The sequence below is a fragment of the Salmo trutta genome, unplaced genomic scaffold (assembly GCF_901001165.1).
Source record: "Salmo trutta unplaced genomic scaffold, fSalTru1.1, whole genome shotgun sequence".
NCBI classification, from domain to species: Eukaryota; Metazoa; Chordata; class Actinopteri; order Salmoniformes; family Salmonidae; genus Salmo; species Salmo trutta.
In genome coordinates this window covers 63,771-85,261 of record NW_021822823.1, presented here as the reverse complement: position 1 = coordinate 85,261, position 21,491 = coordinate 63,771, and the positions used below count along the sequence as shown (strand labels likewise).

Genomic DNA, 21,491 nt, shown 5'->3' with positions numbered 1-21,491 from the left:
TCGTTACATTTGATTGCAGTCTCTGGTCTTGCTTGTTTCCTGGTTGTTGTCTCAATCTGTCTCAGCTCATGTTCATTATTGACCTCTCCTGTTCCACCTTCTGTGATGTAGAGCTCTGTGTAGATCTTATTGAGAAGTGTTGGGTTTCCTTGTTTAGCGATCCCCTCAAATACACATTGAAACTTCTTTAGATTAGATTTGAGTTCACGTTGGCAAATCACAGCAGGATCATCTGAATCTAGAAATAACACAGAGGATATTAATATTATGTCTGTTTTAATGCCTACAGTATTGTAGGACTGTTATAAAGTTTAAATTATAATCATGTATTCTCTTAACTGACTGTATAAATGTTTTCATAATGCATTCCAGACTGGTGTGACTGATTATATTATTATTGGTGTTATTGATGGTATTATTAATGTTGTCTCTCTGTCTCTCTAAATTAATCAACACAACACATCCCTGCTGCTACTTGATGAGGTCATTAGGTGTTGTGTTAAGGCTGCTACAATATCATTGAGTTACACAGCTACTTTAGCTGTCCATTAGCTACAGCTTTTAAATGTTTTAAAACAGCATTCAACATGAAGCAGACAGATCTTACAGTTCTCCAGTGTGTCAGCAAGCTCCTTCTGGTTCATTTTCCTCAGGACGTGCAGTGTGATCTTCAGAGCCCCCTCTCTGGCACTGCTCTCCTGCTTCTCATCTTCAGCATCCACCACTTCCTCATCCTGCTTCTGACTCTCAAAGCCTTCTGGGAGTTCTGGACTAAGAATCCTCTTGAACATCTTCAGCTCGTTCTTCACAAATGTCATCATTTTCTCTTCAAGCAACTAAAATAAATCAAGTAAATAAGTTAAGCAAGAGAAGAAATGCTTTCTCATTAACACAATAATGAATAATTGACAGATCAACTTTACTTGAGGTAAACAAAAACAAATTTACATAACAGGACCACATACACTGAATATAGAGTCCAGGTCTGTTTGATGACTCTGGGAAGACTGACCACTGAGAATATCTGACTCTGATCTCTCCTGTTGGTTTCTGTGGACAAAACATGAGATTACAGTACACACACACACACACACACACACACACACACACACACACACACACACACACACACACACACACACACACACACACACACACACACACAGGGAACGTTGTGTTTGTTTAATATTGTTTTAGGACTATATAAATGGACTAAAGGATTAGCCTATGGATTATGAAAACAACCAAAAGAAATGGGAAAATGGGAGAGGAGAAATGACTAGAGACAGTGTTGTTTATCTCACTGACCATGACCCATGAGTTCTTCTTACCTTTGTTCAGTAGAAAAGTCTCCCTCTCTAAAGCATATAGGTTCACCCATAGACCAGTCACTCTTCATGGACACACAGCTGGGAACAGGGGAGGCTGGTCTCTCCTGCTTGATTGGTCTTCAACACAACAGAGACAAACATTACATCTCTCATCACCTCTGATCTCAGATTGGGAAACATAAGAAGAATTCCAAAACGCTACACATCACTTTACAGAAATGTTCGGAAATTTGTCTTTATTGTTTAAAGAAATTATGGAAGAGACTGGTGTGTTATTTCACTATCTAATCATGACATGGGGTTGTTCAATGACAGACATGTATTTGTTTAACTTCTATGGGCAAGCGTCCCACCTACTCAACAGCCAGTGTAATCCTGTGGTGCGATATTCAAATACCTCAAAAATGCAAAAACTTCCATTTTTCAAACATATGACTATTTTACACCATTTTAAAGACAAGACTCTCGTTAATCTAACCACACTGTCCGATTTCAAAAAGGCTTTACAACAAAAGCAAAACATTAGATTATATCAGCAGAGTACCCAGCCAGAAATAATCAGACACCCATTTTTCAAGCTAGCATATAATGTCACATAAACCCAAACCACAGCTAAATGCAGCACTAACCTTTAATGATCTTCATCAGATGACAACCCTAGGACATTATGTTATACAATACATGCATGTTTTGTTCAATCAAGTTCATATTTATATCAAAAACCAGCTTTTTACATTAGCATGTGACTAGCATGTGACTAGCATTCCTACCGAACACTTCCGGTGAATTTACTAAATTACTCACGATAAAAGTTCACAAAAATCATAACAATTATTTTAAGAATTATAGATACAGAACTCCTCTATGCACTCTATGTCCGATTTTAAAATAGTTTTTCGGTGAAAGCACATTTTGCAATATTCTCAGTAGATAGCCCGGCATCACAGGGCTAGCTATTTAGACACCCAGCAAGTTTAGCACTCACCAAAGTCAGATTTACTATAAGAAAAATGTTATTACCTTTGCTGGTCTTCGTCAGAATGCACTCCCAGGACTTCTACTTCAATAACAAATGTTAGTTTGGTCCCAAATAATCCATTGTTATAGTCAAATAGCAGGGTTTTGTTCGTGCGTTCAAGACACTATCCGAAAGGGTAAATAAGGGTGACGAGCACGGCGCATTTCGTGACAAAAAAATTCTAAATATTCCATTACCGTACTTCGAAGCATGTCAACCGCTGTTTAAAATCAATTTTTATGCCATTTTTCTCGTAAAAAAGCGATAATATTCTGACCGGGAAAGCCTGTATACGTACAAAGAGAGAGAAAATAAATACATCTCGTGCCCTCGTGCACGAGCGTGAGTCTCAGAGTACTCTGACCAGCCACTATCCAAACGCGATAATGTGTTTCAGCCAGAGGCTGCCTCGATATCATTCAGCTTTTTCCCGGGTTCTGAGAGCCTATGGGAGCCGTAGGAAGTGTCACGTTACGGCAAAGATCCTCAGTCTTCAATAAAAAGAGTCAAGATGAACAACTTGTCAGAGAGGGCGCTTCCTGTTTGGAATCTTCTCAGGTTTTTGCCTGCCATATGAATTCTGTTATACTCACAGACACCATTCAAACAGTTTTAGAAACTTTAGGGTGTTTTCTATCCAAATCTACTAATTATATGCATATTCTAGTTACTGGGCAGGAGTAGTAACCAGATTAAATCGGGTACGTTTTTTATCCGGCCGTGTCAATATTGCCCCCTCGCCCTAACAGGGTAAAATCTATCACTTGATGGTTTCATTTCAGAGAGACAAATAATGTTTTTGCTAAATGCTATTTATCTGCCTCACTCTCAGAGAAATCAGTAGTACTGCTAGGTTTTACACAGTAATAATATATATCTGCCTCAGAGAAATCCGTAGTACTGCTAGATTTTACACAGTCAAATGTAACAAATAAATACATTTTTAATAAAGAACTGTACAAATGATACACTAGTGACATCAATGTTTAAATATTTGAAATAATAATTCAATACAATAATATTAGATCTGTATGTAAAACATTTACATTTTACATGTTAGTCATTTAGCAGATGTTTTTATCCAGGGTTTCCGAAAAGCATTTTAAGGCCAAGTTCATCATTAGAATCTTCGTAGGAGCATCGTATAATCTCTGAGCAGTTTCAAAAAACCATTGATATTAACGTTGCACTTGTAAACACTCATAATCTACCTCCTCCCTCAGACCACTAGACCAGTTGAGTAATCTACCTCCTGTCTCAGACCACTAGAACAGCTGAGTAATCTACCTCCTCCATCAGACCACTAGAACAGCTGAGTAATCTACCTCCTCCTGCCTCAGACCACTAGAACAGCTGAGTAATCTACCTCCTCCTGTCTCAGACCACTAGAACAGCTGAGTAATCTACCTCCTCCTGCCTCAGACCACTAGAACAGCTGAGTAATCTACCTCCTCCTGCCTCAGACCACTAGAACAGCTGAGTAATCTACCTCCTGCCTCAGACCACTAGAACAGCTGAGTAATCTACCTCCACCCTCAGACCACTAGAACAGCTGAGTAATCTACCTCCTCCTGTCTCAGACCACTAGAACAGCTGAGTAATCTACCTCCTGCCTCAGACCACTAGAACAGCTGAGTAATCTACCTCCTGTCTCAGACCACTAGAACAGCTGAGTAATCTACCTCCTGTCTCAGACCACTAGAACAGCTGAGTAATCTACCTCCTGTCTCAGACCACTAGAACAGCTGAGTAATCTACCTCCTGTCTCAGACCACTAGAACAGCTGAGTAATCTACCTCCTGCCTCAGACCACTAGAACAGCTGAGTAATCTACCTCCTGTCTCAGACCACTAGAACAGCTGAGTACTCTACCTCCTCCTGCCTCAGACCACTAGAACAGCTGAGTAATCTACCTCCTGTCTCAGACCACTAGAACAGCTGAGTAATCTACCTCCTGTCTCAGACCACTAGAACAGCTGAGTAATCTACCTCCTCCTGCCTCAGACCACTAGAACAGCTGAGTACTCTACCTCCTCCTGCCTCAGACCACTAGAACAGCTGAGTAATCTACCTCCTGTCTCAGACCACTAGAACAGCTGAGTAATCTACCTCCTGTCTCAGACCACTAGAACAGCTGAGTAATCTACCTCCTCCTCCCTCAGACCACTAGAACAGCTGAGTAATCTACCTCCTGTCTCAGACCACTAGAACAGCTGAGTAATCTACCTCCTCCTCCCTCAGACCACTAGAACAGCTGAGTGATCTACCTCCTGTCTCAGACCACTAGAACAGCTGAGTAATCTACCTCCTGTCTCAGACCACTAGAACAGCTGAGTAATCTACCTCCTCCATCAGACCACTAGAACAGCTGAGTAATCTACCTCCTGTCTCAGACCACTAGAACAACTGAGTAATCTACCTCCTGTCTCAGACCACTAGAACAGCTGAGTAATCTACCTCCTGCCTCAGACCACAAGAACAGCTGAGTAATCTACCTCCTGTCTCAGACCACTAGAACAGCTGAGTACTCTACCTCCTCCTGCCTCAGACCACTAGAACAGCTGAGTAATCTACCTCCTCCCTCAGACCACTAGAACAGCTGAGTAATCTACCTCCTCCTGTCTCAGACCACTAGAACAGCTGAGTAATCTACCTCCTCCTGTCTCAGACCACTAGAACAGCTGAGTAATCTACCTCCTCCTGTCTCAGACCACTAGAACAGCTGAGTAATCTACCTCCTCCTGTCTCAGACCACTAGAACAGCTGAGTGATTTACCTCCTCCTCCCTCAGACCACTAGAACAGCTGAGTGATCTACCTCCTGTCTCAGACCACTAGAACAGCTGAGTAATCTACCTCCTGTCTCAGACCACTAGAACAGCTGAGTAATCTACCTCCTCCATCAGACCACTAGAACAGCTGAGTAATCTACCTCCTGTCTCAGACCACTAGAACAACTGAGTAATCTACCTCCTGTCTCAGACCACTAGAACAGCTGAGTAATCTACCTCCTGCCTCAGACCACTAGAACAGCTGAGTAATCTACCTCCTGTCTCAGACCACTAGAACAGCTGAGTACTCTACCTCCTCCTGCCTCAGACCACTAGAACAGCTGAGTACTCTACCTCCTCCTCCCTCAGACCACTAGAACAGCTGAGTAATCTACCTCCTCCTGTCTCAGACCACTAGAACAGCTGAGTAATCTACCTCCTCCTGTCTCAGACCACTAGAACAGCTGAGTAATCTACCTCCTCCTGTCTCAGACCACTAGAACAGCTGAGTAATCTACCTCCTCCTGTCTCAGACCACTAGAACAGCTGAGTGATTTACCTCCTCCTGTCTCAGACCACTAGAACAGCTGAGTAATCTACCTCCTGTCTCAGACCACTAGAACAGCTGAGTAATCTACCTCCTGCCTCAGACCACTAGAACAGCTGAGTAATCTACCTCCTATCTCAGACCACTAGAACAGCTGAGTAATCTACCTCCTGTCTCAGACCACTAGAACAGCTGAGTAATCTACCTCCTGCCTCAGACCACTAGAACAGCTGAGTAATCTACCTCCTGTCTCAGACCACTAGAACAGCTGAGTAATCTACCTCCTATCTCAGACCACTAGAACAGCTGAGTAATCTACCTCCTGTCTCAGACCACTAGAACAGCTGAGTAATCTACCTCCTGCCTCAGACCACTAGAACAGCTGAGTAATCTACCTCCTGTCTCAGACCACTAGAACAGCTGAGTAATCTACCTCCTGTCTCAGACCACTAGAACAGCTGAGTAATCTACCTCCTGTCTCAGACCACTAGAACAGTTGAGTAATCTACCTCCTGTCTCAGACCACTAGAACAGCTGAGTAATCTACCTCCTGTCTCAGACCACTAGAACAGCTGAGTATTCTACCTCCTGTCTCAGACCACTAGAACAGCTGATTGTGTTGTATGATGCTTTTTGCCCTTCCACGTGAGTTTATACACAGAAGATCTCTGATAAACATAGAATCACATGGTTTATCCGTCTCTTTGTGACCTCCGATTAATTCAGAACAAAGTTGACAGAAATGCAAAGTTGACAATGTCTTTGATATTGATTCAATCAAGGGATGTATACACATTTTCTTTATATGAAAACCGAGATAAGTGCATTAAAATATAAACATTAGGCTTTAGGCCTATTTCAATCATATTGAAATATATTCCATGTTCAATATATTGAGTTCTATGTTGCTACTTGTAGGCTACTGTCTGTAATTTGTCTCAATATATTTTATAACGTGCACAATGATGTGCTAAATCTGTGATTTAGTGAATGTTTTATGTGTAAGCATTAGAATAAGCCGCCTCAATATCTGCTGCCACAGATGCTAATTGAAGCTGATCTGTGGTCAGTATAGTGAACTAAGTATAATGTTAATGTTAACCTTTTATGTTATTCCTCAATAACAAAAACTCCAAAGCAAATCAGGGGGAGAAAAAATTGTTTATTCAGAGAGGACGAATCAAGATGTCAAGCTGGGAGGAAGATGTTCAGATGTTCAGTCTCCCCTGTCCTCAGCTTTTCCCCACCAAACAAAGCAACAGGAAGCCATTTATAACCCCCCACCCTAGCCTGGAGTTGACCAATCAGAAGTCCCCTGTCCTCAGCTTTTCCCCACCAAACAAAGGAACAGGAAGCCATTTATAACCCCCCACCCTAGCCTGGCGTTGACCAATCAGAAGTCCCCTGTCCTCAGCTTTTCCCCACCGAACAAAGGAACAGGAAGCCATTTATAACCCCCCACCCTAGCCTGGAGTTGACCAATCAGAAGTCCTTGCAGGACAACTTGGCCAATGGCCAATTAACAAGTATCCTGCTCTCGACTCAATGTACAGACCAATACCAACGTGGCCCACGTAGCACACGCCGCTCTGAGTTCAGGAGGGACATTCCACAGATTCTAACAGATGTTGAACTGAAACCCAACTCCTATTTACAATTCCCTATTGACCATTAGTACTCCAGTACTCTCGTCCTCTCAAACTCTGCATTGTGTATTTATCTTTAAAATATTCTTACATTAAGGAAAGATTTTAATGTAGAAAACTGATCTGAGAGCAGCGCTCCCTTTCTTTCCATCCTATCAGTATTGATACATGCTCCACCGGATGTGATACCTTGTAGTGCTGCTGATCCAGTTTCTACTGGTCTGACTGAGGATATGAACTCTGACCTGTTCACCAGACGTGATACCTTGTAGTGCTGCTGATCCAGTTTCTACTGGTCTGACTGAGGATATGAACTCTGACCTGCTCACCAGACGTGATACCTTGTAGTGCTGCTGATCCAGTTTCTACTGGTCTGACTGAGGATATGAACTCTGACCTGTCCACTAGACATGATACCTTGTCCCGAACCTGCTGTCTGTCTGTCTGTCTGTCTGTCTGTCTGTCTGTCTGTCTGTCTGTCTGTCTGTCTGTCTGTCTGTCTGTCTGTCTGTCTGTCTGTCTGTCTGTCTGTCTGTCTGTCTGTCTGTCTGTCTGTACCTACCTACCTACCTACCTACCTACCTACCTACCACACCGGCTGTCTCGGCTATGAAAAGCCAACTGACATTTTCTCCTGAGGTGCTGACCTGTTGCACCCTCTATAACCACCGTGAATATTTTTTTACCCTGCTAGTCATGTATGAACATTTTAACATCTTGAAGAACGATCTGAATTTAATGGCCATGTACTCTTATAATCTCCCCCCAGCACAGCCAGAAGAGGACTGGCCACCACTCAGAGCCTGGTTCCTCTCTAGGTTTCTTCCTAGGTTCCTTCCTTTCTGAGGAGTTTTAACTAGCCACCGTGCTTGTACATCCGAACATGTGCTGTTCGGCATGATACGATCGTTAGACCCAATGACGCGTTTCTGCCAATGAGAATCAAATAAAATAAACATGTATTTTTCACATGCGCTGAATACAACAGGTGGACACTTTACCTTGAAATGCTAACGAGCCCTTTCCCAACAATGCAGTTTAAAAGTAAGAAAAAAAATCTAGAAACAGGAAATAGTAACACAATAAAATAACAATAATGAGACTATAAGGAGTACCAGTACTGAGTCAATGTGCAGGGGTACCAGGTAGTTGAGGTAATAATGAGACTATAAGGAGTACCAGTACTGAGTCAATGTGCAGGGGTACCAGGTAGTTGAGGTAATAATGAGACTATAAGGAGTACCAGTACTGAGTCAATGTGCAGGGGTACCAGGTAGTTGAGGTAATAATGAGACTATAAGGAGTACCAGTACTGAGTCAATGTGCAGGGGTACCAGGTAGTTGAGGTAATAATGAGACTATAAGGAGTACCAGTACTGAGTCAATGTGCAGGGGTACCAGGTAGTTGAGGTAATAATGAGACTATAAGGAGTACCAGTACTGAGTCAATGTGCAGGGGTACCAGGTAGTTGAGGTAATAATGAGACTATAAGGAGTACCAGTACTGAGTCAATGTGCAGGGGTACCAGGTAGTTGAGGTAATAATGAGACTATAAGGAGTACCAGTACTGAGTCAATGTGCAGGGGTACCAGGTAGTTGAGGTAATAATGAGGCTATAAGGAGTACCAGTACTGAGTAAATGTGCAGGGGTACCAGGTAGTTGAGGTAATAATGAGGCTATAAGGAGAACCAGTACTGAGTCAATGTGCAGGGGTACCAGGTAGTTGAGGTAATAATGAGACTATAAGGAGTACCAGTACTGAGTCAATGTGCAGGGGTACCAGGTAGTTGAGGTAATAATGAGACTATAAGGAGTACCAGTACTGAGTCAATGTCCAGGGGTACCAGGTAGGTGAGGTAATAATGAGGCTATAAGGAGTACCAGTACTGAGTCAATGTGCAGGGGTACCAGGTAGTTGAGGTAATAATGAGACTATAAGGAGTACCAGTACTGAGTCAATGTGCAGGGGTACCAGGTAGTTGAGGTAATAATGAGACTATAAGGAGTACCAGTACTGAGTCAATGTGCAGGGGTACCAGGTAGTTGAGGTAATAATGAGACTATAAGGAGTACCAGTACTGAGTCAATGTGCAGGGGTACCAGGTAGTTGAGGTAATAATGAGACTATAAGGAGTACCAGTACTGAGTCAATGTGCAGGGGTACCAGGTAGTTGAGGTAATAATGAGACTATAAGGAGTACCAGTACTGAGTCAATGTGCAGGGGTACCAGGTAGTTGAGGTAATATTGAGACTATAAGGAGTACCAGTACTGAGTCAATGTGCAGGGGTACCAGGTAGTTGAGGTAATAGCACTCACACACACAGGGAGGGAGTCTTGTGTTCGTTTAATATTGTTTTAGGACTATGAAAATTGAAAAAAAAGGATTAGCCTATGGATTATGAAATCAACAAAAATAAATGTGAAAATGGGAGAGGTGAAATGACTAGAAACAGTGTTGTTTAACTCAGTGACCATGACCCATGAGTTCTTCTTACCTTTGTTCAGTAGAAAAGTCTTCCTCTCTAAACTTTATAGGTTGACCCATGGACTGGTCACTCTTCATGGACACACAGCTGGGAACAGGGGAGGCTGGTCTCTCCTGCTTGATTGGACTTCAACACAACAGAGACAAACATTATATCTCCCATCTACTCTGAGCTCAGATGGGGAAACATAAGAAGAGATTAATTCCAAAACGCTGTATATCCATTTTCAGAAATGTTGGTAAATTAGCTTTTATGTTTAACTTCTTACAGCTGGGTGGCAGTATTGAGTAACTTGGATGAATAAGGTGCCCAGAGTAAACTGCCTGCTACTCAGGCCCAGAAGCTAAGATATGCATATTATTAGTAGATTTGGATAGAAAACACTCTGAAGTTTCTAAAACTGTTTGAATGATGTCTGTGAGTATAACAGAACTCATATGGCAGGCAAAAACCTGAGAAAAATACAACCAGGAAGTGGGAAATCTGAGGTTTGTAGTTTTTCAAGTCTTGGCCTATCCAATATACAGTGTCTGTGGGGTCATATTGCACTTCCTAAGGCTTCCACTAGATGTCAACAGTCTTTAGAACCTTGTTTGAGGATTCTCTGTGAAGTGGGGGAGAATAAGAGCTGATTGAGGGATGGGTCTGCCAGAAGGTCATGAGCTTCAGTCCATGAAAGATAGCTGTGTTCCATTGCATTTCTAAAGACAAAATTAATTCTCCGGTTGAAACATAATTTAAGATTTATGATAAAAACCTCCTAAAGATTGATTCTATACATAGTTTGACATGTTTCCACGAATTGTAATGGGATTTTTTTGAGTTTTCGTCTGGCCTGCGCGTCGTGAATTTGGATTTGTGAACTGAAGGCTTGAACAAAAAGGAGGTATTTGGACATAAAGGATGGACTTTATCGAACAAAACAAACATTTATTGTGGAACTGGGATTCCTGGGAGTGCATTCTGATGAAGATCATCAAAGGTAAGTGAATAATTATAATGCTATTTCTGACTTCTGTTGACTCCAACATGGCGGATATCTTGTATGGCTTGTTTTTGTGTCTGAGCGCCGAACTCAGATTATTGCATGGTGTGCTTTTTCGGTAAAGCTTTTTTGAAATCTGACACATTAACCTCTCTCGGGTATGTGGAACGAAATCGTCCCTATTCAACAGACAGTGAAAAATCAGGACGCGAAATTTAAAACCACAAAATGTCATAATTCAAAGAAATCTAATAATTTCTGCTTCTCAAACATAGGACTATTTTACACCATTTTATAGATACACCTCTCCTGAATTGAACCACGTTGTCCGATTTCAAAAAGGCTTTACAGCGAAAGCAAAACATTAGATTATGTTAGGAGAGTACCCAGCCCAAAAATAATCACACAGCCATTTTCTAAGCAACAGGCATGCATCACAAAAACCCAAAACACAGCTAAATGCAGCACTAACCTTTGATGATCTTCATCAGATGACACTCCTAGGACATTATGTTATACAATACATGCAAGTTCATATTTATATCAAAAACAGCTTTTTACATTAGCATGTGATGTTCATAACTAGCATACCCACCCAAAACTTCCGGTGAATTTACTAAATTACTCACGATAAACGTTGACACAATACATAACAATTATTTTAAGAATTATAGATACAGTACTCCTTTATGCAATCGCTATGTCCGTTTTTAAAATAGCTTTTAAGGGCGAAAGCACATTTTGCAATATTCTGAGTACATAACTCGGCCATCACGGCTAGCTATTTTGACATCCGCCAACTTCGGTGTCGCCTAAACTCAGAATTACTATTAGAAAAATTGAATTACCTTTGCTGTTCTTCGTCAGAATGCACTCCCGGGACTTCTACTTCAACAACAAATGTTGTTTTGGTTCCAAATAATCCATAGTTATATCCAAATACCGCCGTTTTGTTCATGCGTTCAGGTAAATATCCAAAGGGTAACGCGCGTCGCCAAGGGTAACGCATATCGACACAAAAAAATTCAAAATGTTCCATTACCGTACTTAGAAGCATGTCAAACGCTGTTTAAAATACATTTTTATACTACTTTTCTCATAAAATAGCGATAATATTCCAACCGGGCAATGATGTATTCATTCCAAGACTGAAATAAAAAAAATGAGAATTCTCGTGAACGCGCATCTCCAGTCTCACTGTCCCCAGGCTGACCACTTACAAACTCTGCTCCTGTTATCTGCCCAGAGATAGGAGACACCCCATTCCACTTTCTGCCGGGTTTAGAGGGCCAATGAAAGCCTTAGGAAGTGTCACGTTACAGCAGAGATGCTGTAAATTTGATAGAGATGCAACAGAAGGACAAAAAATTGTCAGACAGAGCACTTCCTGCATGGAATCTTCTCAGGTTCTTCTCAGGTTTTTGACTGCCATATGAGTTCTGTTATACTCACAGACACCATTCAAACAGTTTTAGATACTTTAGTGTGTTTTCTATCCAAATCTACTAATTATATGCATATTCTAGTTTCTGGGCAGGAGTAGTAACCAGATTAACCTGTTTGGGCTAGGGGGCAGTATTGAGAATTTTGGAAAAAATATATGCCCATTTTTAACTGCCTCCTACACCAACTCAGAAGCTAGAATATGCATATTATTGTGCATTTTTCCACGGCTGGCCATGCTTTCCTCCTGGCTACCCCAACCCTGGCCAACAGCTCTGCACGCTCTGCAGCTACTTGCCCAAGGCTCCCCAGCTTCTCCTTCACCCAAATCCAGTTAGCAGATATTCTGAAAGAGCTGCAAAACCTGGACCCGTACAAATCAGCTGGGCTAGACAATCTGGACCCTCTCTTTCTAAAATTATCCGCCGCCATTGTTGCAACCCCTGTTACCAGTCTGTTCAACCTCTCTTTTTGTATCGTCCGAGATCCCTAAAGATTGGAAAGCTTGGTCATCCCCCTCTTCAAAGGGGGTAACACTCTAGACCCAAACTGTTATCGACCTATATCCATCCTGCCCTGCCTTTCTAAAGTCTTTGAAAGTCAAATGAATAAACAGATCACTGACGATTTCGAACCCACCATAGCTTCTCCGCTGTGCAATCTGGTTTCCGAGCTAGTCACGGGTGCACCTCAGCCATGCTCAAGGTACTAAACGATATCATAACTGCCATCGATAAAAGACAGGCGTCTTCATCGACCTGTCCAAGGCTTTCGACTCTGTCAATCACCGTATTCTTAACGGCAGACTCAACAGCCTTGGTTTCTCAAATGACTGCCTCGCCTCGTTCATCAACTACTTCTCAGACAGAGTTCAAGGTGTCAAATCGGAGGGCCTGTTGTCCGGACCTCTGGCAGTCTCTATTGGGGTACCACAGGGTTCAATTTTCGGTCTGACTCTTTTCTCTGTATATATCAACGATGTCGCTTTTGCTGCGGGTGATTCCCTGATCCACCTCTATGCAGACGGCACCATTCTGTATACATCTGGTCCTTTTTTGGACACTGTGTTAACAAACCTACAAATGAGCTTCAATGCCATACAACGCTCTTAAATGCTAGTAAAACTAAATGCATGCTTTTCAACCGTTCGCTGAACGCATCCGCCCACCCGACTAGCATCACTTCTCTGGACGGTTCTGACTTAGAATATGTGGACAACTACTAATACCTAGGTGTCTGGCTAGACTGTAAACTCTCCTTCCAGACTCATATTAAACATCTCCAATCCAAAGTGAAATCTAGAATCGGCTTCCTATTTCGCAACAAAGCCTCCTTCACTCACGCCACCAAACATACCCTCGTAAAACGGACTTTCCAACCGATCCTCGATTTCGGCGACGTAATTTACAAAATAGCCTCCAACACTCTACTCAGCAAACTGGATGCAGTCTATCACAGTGCCATCCGTTTTGTCACCAAAGCCCCAAATACCATCCACCACTGTGACCTGTATGCTCTTGTCGGCTGGCCCTCGCTACATATTCGTCACCAAACCCACTGGCTCCAGGTCATCTATAAGTCTTTGTTAGGTAAAACTCTGCCTTATCTCAGCTCAGTATTCACGATAACAACACCCACCCGTAGCACGCACTCCAGCAGGTATATCTCACTGGTCATCCTCAAAGCCAACACCTCCTTTGGCCGCCTTTCCTTCCAGTTCTCTGCTGCCAATGACTGGAACGAATTGAAAAATCGCTGAAGCTGGAGACTTATATTTCCCTCACTAACTTTAACCATCAGTTGTCTGAGCAGCTAACCGATCGCTGCAGCTGTACATAGCCCATCTGTAAATAGCACATCCAATCTACCAACCTCATCCCCATATTGTTTTTATTGACTTTTCTGCTTTTATTTGCACACCAGTATTTCTACAGGCACATCATCATCTGCACATCTATCACTCCAGTGTTGATTTGCTAAATTGTAATTACTTACTATGGCCTATTTATTGGCTTACCACCTCACGACATTTGCACACACTGTATATAGACTTAATTTTTTTTCTATTGTGTTAATGAATGTACACTTGTTTACTCCATGTGTAACTCTGTGTTGTTGTTTGCGTCGCACTGCTTTGCTTTATCTTGGCCAAGTCGCAGTTGTACATGAGAACTTGTTCTCAACAAGCCTACCTGGTTAAATAAAGGTGAAATAAAATGAAAAAAATATATACATATTCTATTTATACTGTAAACTCAGACAGGCTAACCTCCTATTAAGGGTTCTATATATATTCTATATATACTGTATACTCAGACACTTCCTAACCTCCAATAAAGGGTGCCATATAGAACTTTAGTGGTTCCATATACCTGTTTGGGATAGGGGGCAGTATTTTCACATCCGGATGAAAAGCGTGCCCAAAGGAAACTGCCTGCTACTCAGGCCCAGAAGCTAGGATATGCATATAACGGTAGATTTGGATAGAAAACACTCTAGTTTCTAAAACTGTTAAAATAATGTCTGTGAGTATAACAGAACTTATTTGGCAGGCGAAACCCCGAGGACATCCAGGATTTATTTTATAGGTGACAGTGTTTTCAATGAGGTTTCTATGGGATCCTACATTTCTGTGGCACTTGGTTGCAGTTCCTATCGCTTCCACTGGATGTCAACAGTCTTTAGAAATTGGTTGATGTTTTTCTTTAGAGAAATTAAGAAGACAGTTCAGAACAAGGGTCCAGCCGAATGGCCTCTACTCTTTTGATGCGCACTCCAGGTCACGCGCTTCATGTTGTTTTTATCCGGAATTGAACAGTTTATCCCGTCTTACATTTTATCGATTATTTACGTTTAAAAATACCTAAAGTTGGATGAGGAAAGTTCTTTAAAATGTTTGGACAGCGTTTACAGGTAAAGTATTAGATATTTTGTAGTCATGCTGGGCGAGATGGAACCGGTGTTTTTCTTAATGAAACGTGCCATATAAATGGACATTTTGGAGATATAACAACAGAATTAATCAAACAAAAGGACCATTTGTGATGTTTATGGGACATATTGGAGTGCTAACAGAAGAAGTTCTTCAAAGGTAATGCATGAATTAAATCGTTATTTCTGACTTTTGTGTCACGCCTTGCGGGTTGAAATCTAATTTTCATGTGTTGGTATGCTGGGCGCTGTCCTCAGATAATCGCACAGTTTGCTTTCACCGTAAAGCCTTTTTGAAATCTGACACGGTGGCTAGATTAACAAGAAATCCAGCTTTGATTTGGTGTGTTGCACTAGTGAATGTATGAAAGTTAAATATTTTATATATTTTCTTTGAATTTCGCGCTCTGCAGTTTCACCGGATGTTGTTGAAACGTTCCGCTAGCGGAACCCCTATGCCAAACAGGTTTTAAGCAAGATAGAACCCTTTTTGGTTTAAACATCTTAGCGTATAGGGGGCACTATTTTCACGCCCGGATGAAAAACGTTCCCAAACTGAACTGCCTACTACTCAGAGCCAGAAACTAGGATATGAATGTAATTCGTAGATTTGGGTAGAAAACACTCTAAAGTTTCCAAAACTGTTTGAATGATGTCTGTGAATATAACGGAACTCATATGGCAGGCAAAAACCTGAGAAAAATCCAACCAGGAAGTGGGAAATCTGATGCTTGTAGTCTTTTCAAGTCATTGCCTATCTAACACACAGTGACTTAGGGTTCATTTTGCACTTCCTAAGGCTTCCACTAGATGTCAACAGTCATTAGAACCTTGTTTGAGGCTTCTGCTATGCAATTTGATTGAATAACAGTAAGTGGTCTGGCTGGGGTCACTTACTTACCTCATGCGCAGTCATGAAGGGGTAGCCATTTTTCTTTTTCTTCTGTAATAAATACGCTATTGTCCGGTTGGAATATTATCTAAGTTTTACGTTAAAAACACAATAAAGATTGATTGTGAACATGGTTTGACATGTTTCTACAAATGCTGAGGGAACTTGATAACTTTTCGTCGACGGTGGATGAACGCGCATCATGCATTTTGGAATGGTGATCTGGACGCGCCAACAAAATGGATTTATTTGGACATAAATGATGGACTTTATCGAACAAATGAACATTTCTTGTGGAAGTTGGAGTCCTTCCGAGTGCATTCCGCCGAAGATCAGCAAAGGTAAGAAAATATTTTTAGCATATTTTTGAGTTTTGTCGACGTCGTGGCTGGATGGGTAACTGTACAGCTTGCAATGATGGCGGGGCTCTCTACTCAGAATATTGAACAATGTTCTTTCTCTGTAAAGTTATTTTGAAATCTGACAAAGCGGTTGCATAGTAGTTTATCGTTAATTCTTAAAATAATTGTTATATATATTGTCAACGTTTATGATAAGTATTTCTGTAAATTGATGTGCCCATTCACCGGGGGTTTTGGGGGGAATACATTTTCTGAACGTCACTCGCCAATGTAAAATGGGGTTTTTGGATATAAATATGAACTTGATAGAACAAAAAAGGCATGTATTGTCTAACATAATGTCCTAGAAGTGTCATTTGATGAAGATCGTCAAAGGTTAGTGCATAATTTTAGCTAGTTTTCTGCTTTTGGTGACGCCTGTCCTTGCATTGAACATGGCTGTGTGTAATTTTTTGTCTATGTACTGTCCTAACATAATCTAATGTTTTGCTTTCGCCGTAAAGCCTTTTTGAAATCGGACAATGTGGTTTGATTAAGGAGAAGTGTATCTTTCAAATGGTGTAAAATAGTCATATGTTTGAGAAGTTTGAAATATGGTATTTTTGATGTTTTGTATTTCTCACCATGCTATTTCATAGGCTGTTGGGAGTTTGTCTCGTCTCGTGCCCCAGAGAGGTTAAACAGGAGTAAGGATGTTGATATAACGGAAATATTGTCAAAATCCAGCTTGCAACAACAATCAGAATTAGTCGAAAGGATATACATGCCAACACATTAGGCAATAATTAGTAGGGCTAGGGGGCAGTATTGTCACTTTCGGATGAAATACATGCCCATATTAAACTGCCTCCTACTCAAACTCAAAAGCTAGGATATGCATATTATTAGTAGATTTGGATAGAAAACACTCTAAAGTTTCCAAAACTGTTTGAATGATGTCTGTAAGTATAACATAACTCATATGGCAGCCAAAACCCTGAGAGAAATCCAACGAGGAAATGAAAATCTGGTTCCTGTAGTTTTCTCAAGTCCTTGCCTTTCTGACACACAGTGAGTTAGGACTCAAATAGCACTTCCCAAGGCTTCCACTAGAGTCTTAGAAAGTAGTTTGAGCGGTTTGTGGTAAACACAGACTTAAGGAGAACGCTAGTAAGCAGGTGCCCTGAATATCACATCAGTTCATAGGGCGCGTTCATGTGAGAACTCCCTTTGTGTTCCAAACCATTTTTCAAGGCAATGCAAACATCCAGTTGGAAAATTACTGAAGTTTCACATTCTCAAGGCCCTAAAGATTGATGCTATACAACGTTTGACATGTTTGAACGAACGTAAATATAACTTTTTTTGACTTTCGTCGTCACTGTTTCCCTCGCGCGCCCTACATTTTGAGTAGCCTACTGAACGTGCAAACAACATGGAGTTATTTGGACATAAATTATGAACTTTATCGAACAAAACAACATTTGTTGTGGACCTAGGATTCCTGGAAGTGCCTTCTGATGAAGATTATTAAAGGTAAGTGAATATTTATAATGCTATTTATGCATTTAGATGACTCCAAGATGGCCGTTGTCTATAATTGCCTGCTGTTTTTTTCTGACCACAGTACTCAGATTATTGCAAAGTGTGCTCTCTCAGTAAAGTTATTTTGAAATCTGTCAACGCGATTGAATTCAGGAGATGTTAAGCTGTAAATCTTTGAATAACAGTTTAATATTTTATCAACGTTAATGAATAGTATTTTTTAATTTGTTGTGCTGATTCACCGCAGGATTGGAGGGAAAACATTTTCTGAACATCATGTGCCACTGTAAAATGCTGTTTTTGGATATAAATATGAACTTGGTAGAACAAAAATGCATGTATTGTCTAACATAATGTCCTAGGAGTGTCATCTGATGAAGATTGTCAAAGGTTAGTGCATAATTTTAGCTGGTTTTCTGCTTTTGGTGACGCCTGTCCTTGCAATGAAAATGGCTTTGTGTAATGTTTTGTCTATGTACTGTCCTAACATAATCTAACTTTATGCTTTCGCCGTAAAGCCTTTTTGAAATCGGACAACGTGGTTAGATTAAGGAGATGTTTGTCTTTCAAATTGTGTAAAATAGTTGTATGTTTGAGAAATTTGAATTATGACATTTAATTGTTTTCAAATTTGTCGCCCTGATATTTCACTGGCTGTTGATAGTGTGTACCACGGGTGGGACGCGTAGCCCATAGAAGTTTTAAGAGTAGGCTAAATGATTGTGTCATGCTAAAATTCTATAAATTCTATGGAACAACAATATTTTACAGACCTGAAGGTACCCATAACAATCATTTCTGTTGCAAATAACTAATGTGAAAAAATGTGGATATAACGTTTTAGAAACAATGATCTTAAACAACAAAAATTGTCATCTCACCTCTTAGCTTTGGTGTCATGTTCCCCAGAGAGACTCATTTTAGAGGCATGGACCGCCTCCGTTCTCTCTCCCGAGATACTCATTTTAGAGCACTGACCCCTAAACAGAGATCCAACATGTTGGTTGTGGTTAACACAGTGACAACTAATTATTATTGAAGGTCAATTGTTCTATTTTATTAATTATCTCTTAGAAATAAAACATTTACTAACAGATACAACAGTCAGGTGATTTAATATTTTTCTCCTTTTCTCCATGTAGTGGAACTAATAATAATAATGTCTCACTTTCTCTTTTAATAATTTCTCGTTCTAGTGTGTTTCTTTGTTCAACAGGTATGTTATTATTATGCTGTTACTGAATTCAGTTCATAATAACAATGTTAAGAAAAGTATGTTCAGTGGTTTCATACCAAATTACACAGGAAGCAGGAGATCATTGTAGTTTAGAAAACAACAAATGTTCTGATATTCTGAAAGATGATTTACAACTTATACATAAAAAATATACAAATTGTAAAATAACCACAATATACAAATATATGAACAATGTTTTTGAATTTGACTTGACTACGCCCAGTTAGCGCCATTTTGTATGATTGAACAGTCACGTAGCTGTCCCAGGTGAAATGGACTGTTAGATCTGAGTGTTTTACTGTCAGTCACTATACTAAAATAACACCATACATTTAATTTCTCTACACACTTTACAATAATCACTGGGAAGATTCTTACCTTGTAGCCTGAATTCACAACCAGAACATGTCAAGTCATTGAGATATTTTCCGTTGTGCTGAGAGAGCAGCTTCCTGATAACAAGTGGCTCTGTATCTATGTTCTAGGTACAGTTGATCTTTGGATGCAATAATATCTGGTCAAAGTCTAGTGACACAACACCATAGTATATCATAAACATAACAGCAGTTGGCCAGAAAAGGCCATGACATACTATAAAACAGGGTTTGTCAACTAGATTTGGCTTCGGGTGTCACGGTTGTCATAGAGAGGAGCTGACCAAAGTGCAGCGTGATTATCGTTCCACATATTTTATTGAACTGTGAAACTATGCAATACAGACACATAAACTAAAGAACAAAAAAACAACAAACCGTGATGCAGAGGTGAAACATACACTACTCAAAAACAATCTCACACAAACCCAGGTGGGAAAAACACCTACTTAAGTATGATCTCCAATTAAGGAGACAACGATGACCAGCTGCCTCTAATTGGAGATCATCCCAAACAAAACCCAACATAGAAATACAAAACTAGAAAACAACATAGAAAAACTAAACTAGAAAACCCCCCTGTCACGCCCTGACCTACTCTACCATAGAAAAGAACAGCTTTCTATGGTCAGGACGTGACAGTACCCCCCCCAAAGGTGCGGACTCCGGATGCACCTAAACAAAAAAAACAACAAAAAAGGGAGGGTTAAGGAGGGTGACTAATGTCTATGGCGGCTCTGATGCAGTACGCAGAACCTTCTCATCCCGCGGATCCTCCAGCAGAGGCGGCGGCTCCGGTTCGGGGCGTAACCCCCTCTCCGCCCGCTGATCCCTCTGCTTTTGTGTCACCGGACCTTGGATCATCACCGGAGGTTCTGGACTGCGGACCGTCGCTGAAGACTCTGGACAGCGGGCCGTCTCAGGAGGTTCCGGACTGCGGGCCGTCGCTGCAGGCTCCGCGCCGTGGATCATCATTGCAGGCTCCGCGCCGTGGATCACCACTGGAGGTTCCGTGCCATGGATCACCACTGGTGGCTCCGTGCCATGGATCATCACTGGAGTCTTCGTGCCATGGATCATCACTGGAGGCTCCGGGCCATGGATCATCCCTACAGGCTTCTTGCCATGGATTATCACTGGAGACTCCGGGCCATGGATCATCACTGGAGGCTTCATGTCATGGATCATCACTGGAGGCTTCGTGCCATGGATCATCATTGGAGGCTTCGAACCATGGATCATCACTGGAGGCTTTTTACGTGGAGCCGGAACAGGTCTCACCGGACTGGGGAACGTCGATGGAGGCTCCGGACTGGGGGATGTTGCCGGAAGCTCTGGACTGGGAAGGCGTACTGGAGGCCTGATGCGTGGGGCTGGCACAGGTGGCGCCAGACTGGTAACACACACCTCAGGGCGAGGAGCAGGAACAAGACACACCGGACTGGGCAGGCGCACTAGAGACCTGATGCGTGGGGCTGGAACAGGTGGCGCCTGACTGGTGACACGCACCTCAGGGCAAGTGCGAGGAGCAGGAACAGGGCGTACCAGGCTGGATAGACTCACTGGAGGCCTGGTACGTGGGGCAGGCACAGAGCTCACCGGGCTGTGAATGCGCACTGGCGACACAGTGCGCATCACCGCATAACAATGAGTGACAATAAAATAATTTAGATCTGATTAAGTTCATAAAATCACCAATATCTCTATTCAATTATAACTTTTTGTTTATTTCTCTGTCCGTTGATTGGTGGGGAAAAACAGGTCTACGTAGCCTACTGTAGTCTACACTACTTTATTAATATCAACATTCATTCAGAACAATGAGCTTGATAGCAAGAGAACATGTCGCTCTCAAAAAGTAACAAAAGAAAGGTGGATGATGATAATCAAAGTTTCAGGGAAGAACGGACAGAGAGATATGCATTAATCTTACCATCTTTC

General features: G+C 41.5%; 1 long non-coding RNA gene across 1 annotated transcript; it reads right to left on the bottom strand.

The window, feature by feature from the left end:
* Positions 1-1,011: 1,011 nt before the first annotated feature.
* On the bottom strand, positions 1,012-19,810 carry LOC115185016 (uncharacterized). Its single transcript, XR_003874713.1, has 4 exons — positions 19,555-19,810; positions 18,821-18,919; positions 1,332-1,448; positions 1,012-1,050 (listed from the first exon to the last, which is right to left on the bottom strand). It is a non-coding gene; the product is annotated as an uncharacterized LOC115185016 (long non-coding RNA).
* Positions 19,811-21,491: the final 1,681 nt, after the last annotated feature.